Source organism: Dipteris shenzhenensis, chromosome 16 (assembly GCF_047967505.1).
Source record: "Dipteris shenzhenensis isolate YYH24624 ecotype China chromosome 16, Dip_SZ_1.0, whole genome shotgun sequence".
In the NCBI taxonomy this organism is placed as follows: Eukaryota; Viridiplantae; Streptophyta; class Polypodiopsida; order Gleicheniales; family Dipteridaceae; genus Dipteris; species Dipteris shenzhenensis.
The window spans coordinates 47,398,443-47,414,932 of record NC_141611.1 but is presented as its reverse complement, the minus strand read 5'-3'; positions in this window follow the sequence as shown (position 1 = coordinate 47,414,932).

Here is a 16,490-nt window from a genome sequence, read left to right as displayed (position 1 = left end):
GCGGTGCCTTGTTTGTGGATTCAACTTCACCATTGTCATGAGGATAATAAGTAGATTTGAACCTAGTCATGTGGTAGTTGTTTCAATAGTATGATAACATTTTCTATGCACACATGACAAGTTTAAAGCTTGTCTGGTTGCAAAAGGATACTCACAAATTGCAGGAGTTGATTATCATGATACTTTTTCACCCATTGTTCGTAGCATAAGTATTCGGGTACTCTTGGCTTTTGCTACTCAATTTTATTTGGAGATTCATCAAATGGATGTGAAAGCTGCTTTTCTTAATGGAGATCTTAAAGAGGAGATTTATATGGAGCAACTAGAAGGGTTCATCCTTTCCGGTCAAGACCATCTTATTTGTCGCCTTCATCATGCTCTTTATGGTCTAAAACAAGCTTCCTATTCTTGGTACATGAAAATTGATTAGTTTCTAACATCTCAAGGTTTCAACTCTTGTTTCTCTAACCCCAACTTATATGCCAAACGTGATGGTGCTCTTTTTGTCATTCTTGCTCTTTATGTGGATGACACCATACTTGTTTCCAACAATCTTGGTTTCTTGTAACATGTCAAGAGAATCTTATCCTCAGCATTTGATATGGTTGATCTTGGTGACATTCATTCATGTCTTGGTATTCAAGTTCAGCGATTTCATCACAAGGGAATTCTGCTACTTTGACAAACAAAATTAATTCAAGATGTAGTTCAAAAGTTTGGCTTGATGAATGCTCACTTTGCGACCACTCCTTGTCTTGTGAGCTCTATAAAAAATACTCAATTGATTCATGATGTTGAGGTTTCACATCAACCCTATGCCAATCTTTTGGTTGCCTATAGTTTGTTGGTTTGAATACTCAACCAGATATTCTTTTTATTGCCAATTTTCTAGGTCAATATCTGGCTGCTCCCTCAATGCAACATTTGTCTGCAGCAAAACGTGTTCTAAAGTATTTGAAAGGCACTTCTGATTTTGGATTAGTTTATCGACGTCATACAGAATCATCTTCTGTGATGTCTCTTGATCTTTTGGGATATACAGATGCAGATTGGACAAGTTCTCACTTCTCTATGCGGTCTACAAGTGGTAATTGCTTCTTTATCAATGGTTTCTTGGTCTCTTGGGCAAGTAAGAAGCAACATTATGTTGCTATTGCTACCACAGAATTTGAGTATGTAGTGGCTTCTCTAGTAGCTCAAGAATTGGTTTGGTTGCGATAATTGCTTACAGATATTGGTTATCCTCCATCATCCAGTACTCCTCTCAGATGTGATAATCAAAGTGCCATAAGTCTAGCTAAAGACTATGTTCAGCATAACAAATCCAAGCATATTGCTGCTCATTGTCATTTTGTCAGACATGAAGTGAAGAAAAGGATAATAATGATTGAACATTGTCCCACTTCTCAGATGATTGCAGATATTCTCACTAAAGGACTTAGTGTGAGGCATGCTTCACAGTGCTCTGATCAGAACTTGGAGTTCTTGTAGCTTCTCTCTTCCAAGATTAACACACCTATGGGTGACCTTTTTTATATAGATGCACATCCGCATTACATACTTGTAAATAACTGTACAAATGATCAACTTGTATACTTATATATAGGAGCTCGGGTTTTTCCATTGTGCTCCCCAAGGGTTTTTTCATCCGTAGCTAGAGACCTTTATTTGAGTGGGGGTGTTAGAGCTATATATAACTTGCCCTAACTTGAACTAGGTCGCACCTATATATGTGTAGCTAGTGATCAATATGAATCAGTCTTTGGGAGTCTATTTGGTGTGTCTTTCGTCTCTTCTTCTCTCTCAAAACAACTGATGAAAGCCAAGTATTTTCTTAGAACTTATAAGTAGATATAAGCTATAATATAACACTTTCCATGTGGGAGTGGTTATTGATCGGCATATGCGAATCACCCACTGGCACATGGTTCAAAGGTATTTTATACCCATATGCGAGTGGTTACAAGTCGGCATAAGCGGACTCCCCACTGGCACATAGATATTTCCAATTATTGTCATATGTTTCTTACTAGTTTTTTGATATCTAAATATATAGCTAGTTAACTATTGAAAGTATGTTATTGCACTACATTTTAAAAGCTAATGTCTACGAAAAAGAAACTTTTCTCCTTTTCTTTTTGTGAAAAAAAAATTAAATATATTTACATGAAATCAATTTTGAGAAAATAAACGAAAAAGAAACTTTTCTCCTTTTCCTTTTGTGAAAAAAACTTTAAATATATTTACATGAAAACATTCTTGGAAAAATGAACTTTCAAATCAACAACTATAAGCTATTAGATTTAAGCTACACATTTATCCATTTTGCATCCAAGTGTGGGTGGAAATTAGATGGCCTAAGCGAGCCCACCACCGACTCTAGACACTTTTTAAAAGGATATGAAAACTCACAAAGTATTTTGGAAGCTTTCTTAATCCTTTCTTCCTTGTCCTTCTTTGTTTTTATCGAGACTCCAGCAAAGCCAGATTCTTGGGAATGTGAATAGTACGAGGTTGGCGCAACATATATAAGAAAATGCACCATGCAGTATGTTTCTATTACCGCGTGGTATATACCACAACACCGCGTGGTATAATAAGGGACCGTGCGGTGTATAAACTACCTGTGAGGTATGCATTAATACCCGGTGGTATGATAGCAATGATACCACATGGTAGTTTGGCTTTTCCATGCGGTAATAGGCTGTAGCTTGTTTCGGTTAAAAATCGTGGTGAGGGCGGATTGAAATGCTCCTGTGGGGGTCAAAAAATGTTTTAAACGTTTTAATTTAGCGTATTAAAATGGTCGTTTTAATTCCCCCGCAAATCCTTGATTGCAGATATAATTCCCATTTACCAGTAAGACGAAATGCATTCCAAAGCTACACCTTACCCTCGGTATAAGCCTGGTCTGCCACAGCCTCAAAGCCTCTCCTGAGGGAGAACTTTTTCTTCTTCTTCATGCCAACCAACTTCGTAAATGAACCACCCTTGTCCGAAGCTGACTTCACATCTAGCAAATCCATAGGTACCTCTATGGTTGTGCGTGGTAGAGAGGATGTAATTATGTAGGTTGCAGAACCACTCACTGGCACTCTTGCTTCACGATGGACTCCATACTAGTTTAGAGAAGTAGACATCATGCAAGACCGCAACTAAAGAGGACCTAATTTATTAACGCAGATTGGAAGAGACTACCAAGCTATTGTGATAACAAAAGATAGGGTAGAGAGGCACTATACTATGTCGACCTGTATCGACTTTGGTACCAGCAGAGGGCTTCTGGACCTCGAAAGAATCTGCGTCATCAGCAGAGTAGGACCCTCCCTTCACATCAAACTTCTTCAATTCTGCACACGAATCAACGAAAAGCCAAACCAACCAAGTAAATTGGAACACGGAATTGTAAATCAAGTACACTGAACGGCATGCACGATATGCATGAAGTGCAATAAAGCAAGACACAAACACATTACAAGATGATGAAAATTGCAGTACCTCGACCAAAGGTTCCGCTTCCAGTGTCCATCGATTTCACAGCGCCGTCCGTCCCAGACATTTGCAAGCTACAACTTGAGCAAAAATCAAAGTATAGCTCAGACGAATACAGTGAGCAGTGAACGAGGTTGGACGAGTAATATATAGCTCCCACAAACTGCACTTGCATGGACTCTAACTCGATCTTTGACGAATATGGACTGTCAGTCCACTACCCCACGCAACAGAAACTGCAATTCATGTGAGAGAGAGAGAGAGAGAGAGAGAGATAGAGAGCTATTAATTGAGGACATTTCAAGTTACCTGCTTTAAAGATTCATTTATTTAAAAAAATTTAACTGTACACACATTTTAACATGGCCATTGGACGTGTTGAATCTTCCACTGAGGCTGAAGGAGCAAGAGAAGCCGAAAAGACGCAACCCTTGTTAGAGGACACTCCAGGTTCTTACATCCACTCCAAGGCCACATTGTAGCTCCTCACAATCTCAAGGAAGAAAAACTTCTAAGCTCCAATACCAAGCCAACCAAGACAGTCCAGAAAAGCTGTGTTTCTTGGTTGACAGGAGCTAATTAAGTACAACAATACTATATCATTTTCATTTCATCCAACAACAGGGGCTGGGGCTGGATCCTCAATGAAGAGGCTGAAGGCAACAATCGGATGGGTTGAAGCCCGAATCCAGGGCTTTTGTAGATGCTACTAGAGGCTAAATCCAGTCACCTGGTCTCGTCCATGTGACTGCCTACATGCCAATCCCACATGGACTGCGCTGCTGCTGCCATCTGCCCCCATGACAGATCTATGGCTGCTGCTGTTGGTGGTGGCCCTTGTGTCTGCCTCTGTTCACAGCCCGATAGATGCCTCTGACATAATACCACAAATAGGATCCTCAACTATTCACATGCACACTTGGCCCAAAACTCCACGAATAACCAATGGCCCAATGGCACGCAATAAAATGGTAATTAAATATAACAACTATGCAATTTTAATTCGTAGGAGTGGATTCGTTACTATGACCTACCCCTACGAGGGCAGGCCAACAAAAGAAACGAGAAGCTCGTCATTTAGTCGGCAGATTTCAGTTTTCCGATCACCTCTTTACCATAAGATGGCATAAGTTCATTTTCGAAGGGCCTTTCTATTTTTCCGACGGACCGACAGTTTGGGGGTTAAAAGGCTGCGCGACAATTAAGCTGGTTGCGACTTGTGGCCGTTAGCAGAATTCCCTTCAATTTTAGAGGAGGCTCCATCTTCTTTCTCGTCGTTTCTTCCTTCCACCAGGTTTCTCCTTCTCCCCTCCCCCTTCCATTCAATTTGGGTCGTTCGTAGATTCCGCCATTCGAGTGTTTCGTTTTCAAGAAAAGGTTATTGTGATCTTCCCCGCACTGGAGAAATCGTGCTCTTTGCCGTGATGCTGATCACGACTGGATGGTAGTTTGCAACGAGTGAGAACCTATCTCAGTCCGAGATACATGATTCGGTCGTTTGCCCAATGTTGAATGTTTGGACTGGTATGAGAAATGATGCTTCCAGGGCCATTATAGAAGGGAGGTAGCGCTACCAAAGAGCTCGTCCAATAGGTCAGCATAGTGAGCGGCCCCGTAGTGAAACGAGCGCCGGATAATTTGTTGTTCGTTGAGGTAAAGTAGGTGGTTAAATCGGTAATGAAATACGTTTCTAGAATGAATGAGCGGAACAATAGACAAGGCCTTTAAATTAGTAGAAATTAGCAAATATGCTCGCCGGAAGGAAGCGCGGCCGTTCAAAAGACTGGATGTGTAAAACAACGATTTGTGGAAGTAGGGTGTGGGTGTGGCGAAGAACAACCAAATGAAGGAAGTTGCGGAATGCATCTTGTGGCGATTTCATGCAGCATTTTCTCATGTCTTCACGTTGAACACGAGAGATAGTTGGATGCAGAGCTTATGTAAATTCATGAGTGATAGATTTGGAGCAGGAGGTGGCGAAGAACGGCGAAGTGCAATATTCTAAAAAAATTTGACGGAGATAGTGGAACGTTTGAGCATGACAGATATGATATCGTGTCGCCAGGTTGATTGATGATGAGCTCGGATTGTGATTTGCAGAGTGCAGACAATTGCAAACGAAAATGTATTGCGTCTGTGCTCCCACCACCCACGCCGGTTCTTTCCGATGCCGCTACCACCGATCAAAACAGTCTAACAGAGCCCCCCTCTCCTCCGCGACCACAACGGCCGTCGTGGCTGCTGCTGCTGCCAATAGCACACCCCCTCTCTCCCCTTCTTCCACTCAGCATCCTCACCCGCACGTCGCCCAGCAGCTTGCTGGCAGGGTTTTGTCAACTTCCCGGTGCAGCAAACCTCCCCGCCCCTTCATCGCCCGGCCAAGCAGGCTAAGCAGAATGATAGGCACTGTTTCGTCCCAGGAGGACCTCGCACCGTCGTCATCAACGACCGAGGAATCCGCCAACGCCGTATCAGAGTAAGTTTCTCCACTTTTCCACTGAAATTTGTGCAAAAGCCATATGGGATCTTGAATAAAGCTGCCTATTGCATGTTGGAAAGCCACGATAGATCGAGGTTATTCGTCTTAGATCTTATGCTTCGTTATCAAGGGCACAACCATAGCACAAAATCCATAGCTCCATTTGGTTTGAAGCCGCCTTTGTGTTCCTAAAATGAATGTAACTTTAAATGTGCAGGTAAATTCGGGGAGGAGGCTATCGAAAGTCCAACCTAAGTTTCATGCCTTGAAAGGATGATCCAAGGGACTTTGTTAAGGACGTCGTTAATGTGTAAAATGTTAAGCTACCTTATGGGCGTTGTCTTAAGAAGACATCTACTTTCATTAAAGCATTGGGCAATCTAGAATGACTTTCTTATTTTATGAGGATTATTTATTCTCTCTTTAAGTCATGAGTGAGATGATTATTTTTCAAGGCATGCTTACACTTTTTCGCCTCTTTTTCATGGCTTCAATTCCAATCACACGTGCATGGTACATAAGTGTCAAGAAATTGTGAGATAGTATTCTTATACATATATAATATGCTTATACTAGATATGCATATGTGTTTGATAGTCATGAAACTTTGGATAGACCTTTTAATGAGTAGACTCATATACTTGATGCATGTGTTTTTCGAATGTATGTCTGATGACAGATATTACATCTCCACTGTCCACCATCTAGCATCGTAACATTATTCTCCATATTTGCAACAACTTCACCCGCATTTGTAGACTGCATTGTTCAAGTCAACGTCAATACTAGCAGGTGGGTGTAAGATGGTGGCCACTCTTTGTGCACTATCGCCTCTGCACTGTGGCATTGTCCTATTAACATCTCCCATGGAGTGCTATAACATCCTCGTCGTTGAGCCTTGAAATTATTGATGGTAGATATCACATCTCCAAAGATTTCGTACTATCATTGTAACGTAGTTGTGTGCTGCTGTTGAACCTCCATTCCTTGCTCTATTGATAGATGTCGGTATTTTACACACACTAGTGCAGCAGCTAGCATCACATACACAAGTACATCAAGGTTGCAAGCAATTGGATAATATGTTCCAAGTTTGAGCATTGAAGTAAAACAATTGTAATACCATCTAAATACTCTAGCAGTACTTCAAATTGGTATGATATCCATCAACAAAATTGATGGTCAATGTACGTCAATTTTATTTTAATAGAATGTGAGCACAATTGTAATACCATCTAAATGCTATAGCATAATTTCCAATTTATATGATGTCAATTAGCAAAATTGATGTGGATATCAAACAAAAAAATGCTTTAGCATAATTTTCAATAAGTATGACATCAATCAACAAAATTGATATGATGTCAATCAATTAGCACAATATTTAATAAGTCAGAATGTAAGCACGATCAACAGTGTATATAGTATTTCAAGCCTGGGAATGATTGCTCATGAGTGATCACAAAGTTTCCTCATCCTCATCCTCCTCATTGCTAGAGCTTGCTTCAGCTACTGGCTACGACTTGCAATGTCCAACATTGGAAGGATCATGCAACAGACCTGGGAGATCACAATGTACCCACTTGGTTAAATCTCCATCATTGCTCTCTCCCTTAACATCATCCAAAACTTACCATTTGCATAAACATATACCAATTTCTTTGCTCTTTCTGTCTTCAAGCGATTTCTTGTTGACTGAATGAACAAACTTGTAATTACTCTAGTTTTGTTCACTCGATGAATTGCTACAAGACTGCGATAGCACCTTCAATGCCAACGTTTGCAAATGAGATGTCGAACCTCCACACTCTTCCCACCATCTCCATGCAGGCATCTCCTTTGCAAGGTCTCGTATTCTTGTATATGCAAACAAACCTTCCCTATTTTGAAAAGTGGATAATTCATCACGCCATGTAAGCATTGCCCAAACTTGGACCTTTGACATCTAATTTCCGAATGGCAAACCATACCAGCCTCATTGCACCAGCCGATCAGCTATTCTCTTCCAAAAGCTTGTAGTGGGAGCCATTTGCTTCATCTCTGTGAATTCAATGTGAGCGTTTTGTGTGGTTGACTCAGCTATCCACTCGCTAGCTTCTACACTGAATAATGTCTCCGTTACAACTCCCTGTAGCTTGAGCAAATGGTCGAACATTATATAGTTTGTTCTAAAATGTGTTTCACCAGGTTTCAAAAACTCTAGTGGATGTTCTGTAGGTTGGTGGTTTCTAAATATGCCCAACAATCTCTCGTGGTTAAGGAAGTATAACACCAACCTTTTTCCTTCATCTACAGTGGATTTGAACCACATAGTCTCCGCTGATTTATACCAATCCTCAAGCACAAGGTCAAGGCAATGGGAAGAGCATGGTGAGGCCCAAATGGTAGGATATTTTTTATTTATAAATTTTCCAGCATTGTGGGTGATTATTTGAACAACGTTATGTTCCCCAACATCTAGGATTGCAGCCTCCAATTGTTCACAATGTATTCACCTATCTTGGCAGTACCACTTGCGTCGATGGATCACAACAAGACAAAGCACCCATAGACATGCGCATAGAGGCATTTCATGAACTAAATAAAAAACTTACGGGCGCGTCTATTTGCGCGTCTGGAGACCCGCGTCTAATTGCGCGTCTATATATCAGACTTATGCGCATATAGACGCGCAGAATGACGCATAAATAGACGCGCTTATAAACGCTTTTATAGACGCACATATAGATGCAAGTCGAACAGACAGACGCGAATATAAACGCCTTTTTAAACGCACTGATAGACGCGCTTTTTTTTTTTATAAATTTTACAGAATACTGTGTATGTTGTGCATGCTATATAGTTACAAGAATCCCATATCCACATTCTGTAATTCAATTCTTACAGCCAACCGCATTTTAATTACAATTCCAAATAAAATATTACAACTCCAAAACGCAATAAAATTGAAAGCTCAAAAAGTGCTTGTATATACATATAGCACGAAGCTAAGCCACGTCATGTGGCTTCAAGTACAAAAAATAAGGAAGCTAAGCCATGTCATGTGGCTTCAAGTACAAAAAATAAGAGGAGTCTATATACAAGAGGCACGAAGCCAAGCCAGTGGCTTTAAGTACAAAAAAGAATAGTAGCACTACTTCTACGACTAATCCTCGCTGCCTTCCACGCTCCCTTCTGTGCTCCCTTCTGCGCCTCCTTCCTCGTCTTCCTCGTCGTCTTGTGCATGGGCCTGTAAACAAGGGACAACATATATCAATGTATGAAAAATCAAATCTTTACTTATAATTTTGGCATTATTTGGGTGGTGGTGGTAGGCTGTCTCCACTAGAGTAGGGTATCTTCCCACGATCTCAAGCTGCATGACCGCGATACACTTTGTGGAGGGATTAGTACAAAGAAACAACCAACCTCCTAATAAACTACATAAGCAATATAATTTGAGATCGATACTTACAAATTGGGCCTCCCATGATTCAACACCCCCTGCTCCAAAATGCGCGCTTCCATATTCCTCCATCTGGATCCTCCGTGCCTCCACGTGCTGCAGACTGGGCTCCTGCCTCGCTGACTTCATTGCCTTCTTCCACTCACGCTTGTGAGCAGTGTGGGGCGGGCCCCTTGGTGGTTGACCTGCCTCAAGCCTGGCAAGCTCCGCCAGTGCCTGCCTCTTAAGCGAAGATCTTTTATTGCTAAGTATCGTAACAATCTTTGACTTCCCCCATTTATCTGTGAACTGGCGATTGGGGGGGTTAGGATACCTAGAGCGAACAGTAGTGAGGGTCTCATCAGCCAACCTCTTTGGGTGGTCTTTATAGTGGATAAAGCAATCTCTGTAATTGTTAGCAATTACAGAGCGCATGAAGGCCATGATGTCCTTCCCCCGCGCATCCATCAAGATGCCTCCTGTCTGAGTGATGTCATAATAAATCGTACCATCACCCAGAGGCACGTCTAAATCATCTGAATCATCCTCCTCCTCACCGCCACATGGCCCAAAGCAGCATCCGCCACCGCTCTCCCTGCTACTACGCCTGCTACCCTGTCGTGTCGAGCTCGTACGTTGGGCCACTCGTAGTTGGGGACTGCACGGGACTACGCTGACCACTCGTAGCTGGAGAACCGAGTCTCGACGGCTAGGGAGTACGTCGACGGCTCGCCGAGCCAGAAGGGACATAAGACGGCATGGGGGAAGGGGCATAAGACGGGATGGCAGAAGGGACATAAGACGGCATGGGGGAAGGGGCATAAGACGGTACGGGGGAAGGGGCATAAGAAGGGGCATAAGACGGCTGTGCGGACTCCGCTGGGGTGATCTCAGGCGGTGTGGGGTGGCTCGGAGTCTGTAGTGCCGACTCCTGGGGAGTGTTAAGGGTACCCGTCATATACCCGTATAACTCCGCAGGACTAGGAGGGTGCCCTAAAAGATTATATAAATCCTTCCAAATCAATTCCCGCGGATCAGGTGAGCTAGAAGCACTTCCTGGCCACATGTTGAACTGGAAAATAGGAAACAAATCTATTACTTTGGGAGCTGAGAAGAAAGGGGAAAAAAAAACAGGCTCTGTCAGAGCGCGTCTATAGACCCGTCTGATCTGCGCGTCTATAGACGCGTCTAACAGAGCGTTTAACAATTCAAGTAACAGCGCGTCTACCAGTCCGTCTAACAGTCCGTCTAACAATCCGTCTAACAGCGCGTTTAAAAGCGCGTCTAAAAGTGCGTTTAAAAGTCCGTTTAACAGATCGTTTGTCTGAGCATCTACAGACGCGTCTGTGTGTGTCTGCAACAAGGCAGACGCGCGGAAAGACGCGTGTTTAGACGCACCCTTAGACGCACCTATAAACGCGCTCCGACAGACGAGAATACTAAAAATTTGAAAAGGACGTTGCGCCCGACAAAAGAACGTGTCGCTCATACCTAGACCCTGCGTTTCGTGGATGCGAGAAAGTACAAAACTGGAAAGAGCAAGCAAGAACAACTTCAAAAGGACTTACTTGGAAAAAGGTATGGAAGGATCTTTCTTTCCCAAACTTGTTTCTTCTCCTTGTTCGTACTCCTCCTCTTCTTTAGGCTTGGAAGCAAGTGTAGGTACGGTCCCTTTCTCTTGAGTGAAGGCTTGGAACTGTGTATGAGAGGCTCTCTCTTAAGCTTCGAATCTATGGAACTGTTAATAAAGAAGGAAGGAAGCCGCTCGCGAAGTTTAAGTAATGAAAAGAAAAGCAAAGCGAGCGGCGTGCCGAAAAGCAAGTTTAAAAGCCGCGTCTATATTTAGCGCATTTATAGTCGCGTCTATTAGCGCGTCTATAGTCGCATTTGAATACACAGAGTAGACGCGTGTTTAGACGCGCGGTTAGACGCGACTATAGACGCCGCGATAGATGCAACACAGAGTTTAAATTAAGCATTTGAAGAAGAGCAAATTTGGTGGGTTGTTTGTTTGTAGGATGTCTCCATCTTCAACAAGTAGCTCCAGTGAGGATGAATCCCTCCGTATCCACCATCGCGAAATGTGGTTGGAGCAAAAAATCAAATGTCTGTGTGATCGATGTCGAGGAAACATGTATCGTGCACGCAGGATTACGCTCAATCATATCTCAAAGTATGGAGAATGGGATGTGACCGTAAATAGGGTAAGGGTTTGTACGTTAAGGTTGATTGAGATACCTATGGGTGTTCATATGTTTGAGTTATGATCCCGTTTTAATTTGATACAGGATGCAGTGCCACACCCGCACATGTTACCCTATGCCCGTCGTGAGGAGGCGAAGCGTCGGCAATATGAGGTGGGATCTTCAGGAGGGACCGTTACGGATGCATGGAGTGATGGTGATAGTAGCCCTCCGCCATTACCTCATGAAGCCGTGGAGGAGGAGGTGTTTGATGATATGGTGCGGGATTTATATGTCCATCAAGGGAGGGATAATAGCATGGAGCAGGATGATCTTTTTACCGTAGCATCGACTCCACTGTTTGAGGGGTGCACATTCTCTGTTCTACGTGCCTCCCTTGAGTTACTAAACTTGCAAACCATCTATGGATGGAGCAATGCAAGTTTGAATGCATTACTCAAGTAAGCTTTAAAGTCGATTTTGCAAACATGGTGAATTATGCGCGTGGGTCAATTACTCGAATGCTTTTCCTCATTTATGGTCTTCACGTGCAGGCTATTGTGTAAAATGCTTCCAAGGGAGAATAAATTACCGACCTCAAGAGATATGGCAAGGCAACATGTGACCTCTCTTGAATGATTAGATTACAAGCGCATCCATGCATGTGTCAACGATTGCGTTTTGTTTCGTGGACTACGCATAAGGATGCAAGAGAGTGTCCTACTTGTGGAGAGGCAAGATATAGAGCAGATCTCAAAACCTTGGACGTGCCTCGTAAGGTATTGCGACATTTTCCCATAATCCCTCGCATCCAACAAATGTTCAAGTGCAAATCTATTGCAGAGCTCATGTCATGGCATTCCTCCCATCGATCAACCGATGGCAAGTGGCGAACTCCCGCGGACTCTCCTGCGTGGAAGCATATTGAAGACACATGGCCAAGCTTCAAGGAAGAACCTAGGAGCTTGAGACTTGGATTGGGTATGGACGGTGTGAACCCATTTGGTCTCAAAAGCACGTCTTACAGTGTATGGCCAGTGGTATTGGTGAATTACAATCTTCCACCCTCTATGGCTATTAAGAAAGGACATGTCATGCTCTCCCTTCTAATTCCAGGGAAACATAAAGTCAAAAACCCTGATGTTTATTTGGAGCCTTTGATTGATGAGCTAGAGATACTTTGGAGAGGTATCAAGGTGCATGATGTGAGCAGGCCTCCCTCGTCACGAGACTTCAACTGCAAAGCAGTCTTAATGTGGATGATGCATGACTTCCCAGGCTATGGCGAGTGTTCAGGTAAGCATTGCATTTTTTAATTATGAATAGGCAAAGGACGTGGCACCCTAAACCCACCTTCCACTCTTAATTGCATCTATTGTTCAGGTCTCACTACATCGGGTTACCATGCATGTCCTGTTTGTGGTCCTTCGCTAGTTGCCTCACGGGCAGACGCATTGAATAAGGTCATCTATGAGAATCACCATCGATTTCTCCCACCTGATCATCCTAGATATGTTGCTCCTTGGAATGAAGTCCTCCCACAATCACTCATCGCGGGAGATTGGATGAGAATTTGGGACGGTTCCACGACTCCTCCACCACTTGGCATGAGCCGGTAAGGGTTTGTAACTATTGGCTGAAAGTAAAGATTGGCTATATTGGTTGAAAGTAAAGATTGCACGCTAACACTTTATTTTGTTTAGATACTCCATCTTTTATCGTTTACCATATTGGTCCCACCTCAAGATCAATCACTTGCTCGATCCCATGCATATCTTCAAGAATGTGGCATCTACCATTTGGGAGCATTTGAATGGGACACGAGATTCGGCAGGCATAAGGGAGGATCTACGTACCACAGGGAGGATGCGTGAAGCTTGGCCTCAAGAGAGACCAAATGGGCGTGTTTTTTTACCTCGTGCACCATGGATGTTATCAAAGCTAGAGATGGCGACGGTGAAGCATGCTATTACTACAATTCGTACTCCCACTGGATGCATGAGGTGTTTGAAGGGAGCCTTTACAAAGAGCAAGAAAAGAGGTGTAGAGCAATTATATGGCTTGAAATCTCATGATTGGCACAAGATGCTCCAAGTAAGTATTTTATATGCATAATATCTTTTTCCTTTCAAATTTGTGAGTGAATAGCTATAAGCAACTAATCAACTAGCATTTCACGTAGTGCATCAAAGGACGTGAAAGATTGTATTTACAAGATGGGCGAGCTTGTGAGGTATGTGAGCTCAAAGGAAATAGATCCCAGCACGCTTGAGAATGCTCGAGTTATGTCAGTGGAGGCGGTTTGTTTAGTGGAGGAGACATTTCCACGTTCTATTCTCACAAGCCAACTACATCTCATAGTACATTTGGTGGATGAGATTGCTATATGCGGTACTATACATGCACGATGGTTGTTCTTCCTCGAGCGCTTCATCAAGACCTTGAAGAGCTTCGTGAGACAAAATGCAAGACCCGAAGGTAGCACGGCCGAGGGTTGGTTGGTACAAGAGTCACTTGTATATATTTCTGAGTTTCTTGTTGATGTGGATAGCTCTCTCCCACGACTATGGAGAGATGATGAAGATCTAAGGATGACCTCTATTGTGCCTCAAGGAAAAGGACGCAAGAAAGTAATAGACACGGAGTTGCATAATAGTATCAACCTCTTTTGCGTGCTGAATAGTGATGTGATGAAAAGATGGGTGACATGATACGAGGATGCAAAGGCAAGAAGACAAGAAGAAAGGGCCCTCTTTCGTACACACCACGGATCTCGTGTGCCATACCCTCAGCATCTAAGATCACTTCCAAAGGATATTCATGTGGATTGGCTACTCAATGAAAATGGAGAAAGCAGAGAAAGACGAGGGGATGCATATCACAATGGAAGAATGGGAGTATGCTAGGGGATGCATGAGCAAGGTCGGTATATAGAATGTTATGCATAAGTTAGGAGCTTTTTATAATTTAGATTGCTTATTTAATTGATTTTTTCTTGGTGTAGTGCACTATGTTCAATGCTATATGGTGTGAGGGCAAGCATTTTCGAAAACAACGGATTGATGATAAGAGAAACACACAAGATTGCGGCGTCATTGCTAGCTTTGAGGGAGCCAATGGAGCCATGGATGATTATTGTGGCATAATCCAAGATATCATTATGCTTGACTTTCGACGCTTCTTTGTGTATGTTTTGGATGTAAAGTGGTTTAAGGACGTGGTGGAAAGAGGCCCTAATGCAACAATCAAATGCCATGCAAGTGGCTTTGTAACTATTAACTCCACAAAGTTTTGGCAAAGTAGGAAGGACACACTAGTACTACCGCAACAATGTGAACAGGTACTGTGCACACACATAAAAATACTCGCTTTTAAATATTTGATGCAAGAAAAGTAACATGATTGTATTTGTGTTTGAATTAGGTTGTCTATCAACCAATGGTGGATAATAATAGATGGTGGCATGTCATACCTATTATGCCACGTTCCAAAATGATGTATAGTACATTTACTAATATGGAGCGTATGGAGGATGATCATGGCCATGGTCGTGATAATGACCGTGATACAAGAGAGGAGGATGATCATGAGATAGGAGATATAGATATTGAGGCCGGCATTACCCGTGAGGACGAGCCTACCATTGGAGATGCTGATTTCGATGAGCACATGAGTGGCACAAGTAGTAGTGGGTTGAATGTATTTGTAGATCTAAACACTTGTTTGGATTTTGAAGTAGATAGTTTGGCAAGGGTTGATCTCATTGAGGATGAGATTGAACTGTAGCCCCACAATTGATGTTGGCAAAACTATTTTACATATTGTCTCATTCTCCTCATTTCACTTAATTCTTGTATATGTGGGCTTGCAAAAAATTATGTGCTTTGGTAATCATGGGCAATGTTTGGAAAGCAATGATGTACACCAAAATCTCACTTTCTGTATTCTCTGGAGCGCGTCTATTTACGCGTCTAAATGCGCGTCTGAGTCTCAGTGTAAACGCGCAAATAAACGCGCAAATACACGCGCAAATAGACGCCCTAATAAACGGGATGTTAGACGGGCCCGTATTTTCTCAGGTCAAACGCGCAAATAGACGCGGTGATTTACGCGCAAATAGACGAGCGCTTAGCCGCGCATTTAGACGCGCCCGTAATTTCTCTACTAAAGCAACGATTATAAATGCGCCCGCTATTTTGCGCGTCTACCAAGCGCGTCTATAGTTGCTTTGTGTTGTTGTGGATTGACGAAAAGCCTCCCCCTTAAATGTCACTACCATGGTATTGATAAGAGGCCTCTTGGTGACATTTTTCCATCCATCACTAACAATGGTACATCCTATTCTCTCAATACCATCATATACTACTTGCTCCATGGATGAAGAAATGGATGCCTTGGAAGCAAATGCTACATGGGAATTGGTGCCTTTGCCTAAAGACAAGAATGCAATTGGCTACAAGTGGGTCTATAAGGTGAAGCACAATGCAGATGGTTCTCTGAGTAGATATAAGGCAAGATTAGTTGTCAAGGGGTATGCACAGACATATGGCATTGATTATGAAGAAACATTCAGTCCGGTTGCAAGGATGTCAACCGTGAAAGCAGTCATTGCTATGGCTGCATCAAAGGGATGGCCTTTACATCAGATGGATATAAAGAATGTCTTCTTGCATGGTGATTTGCAAGAAGAGGTCTATATGGAGTAGCCACTAGGTTATGTGCATGCTGTTCATCCTGAGTTTGTTTGCAGGCTTTGAAGAAAGCCTTAGCTTGTATGGCTTGAAGCAAGCACCTAGAGCATGGTCTGACAAGATAGGATAGTATCTTGTCACTATTGACTTTCAGATTTCCATGGCAGATTTCTCACTTTATGTGAGAAAAACAGAGAAAGGTATTATGCTGCTTGTCATTT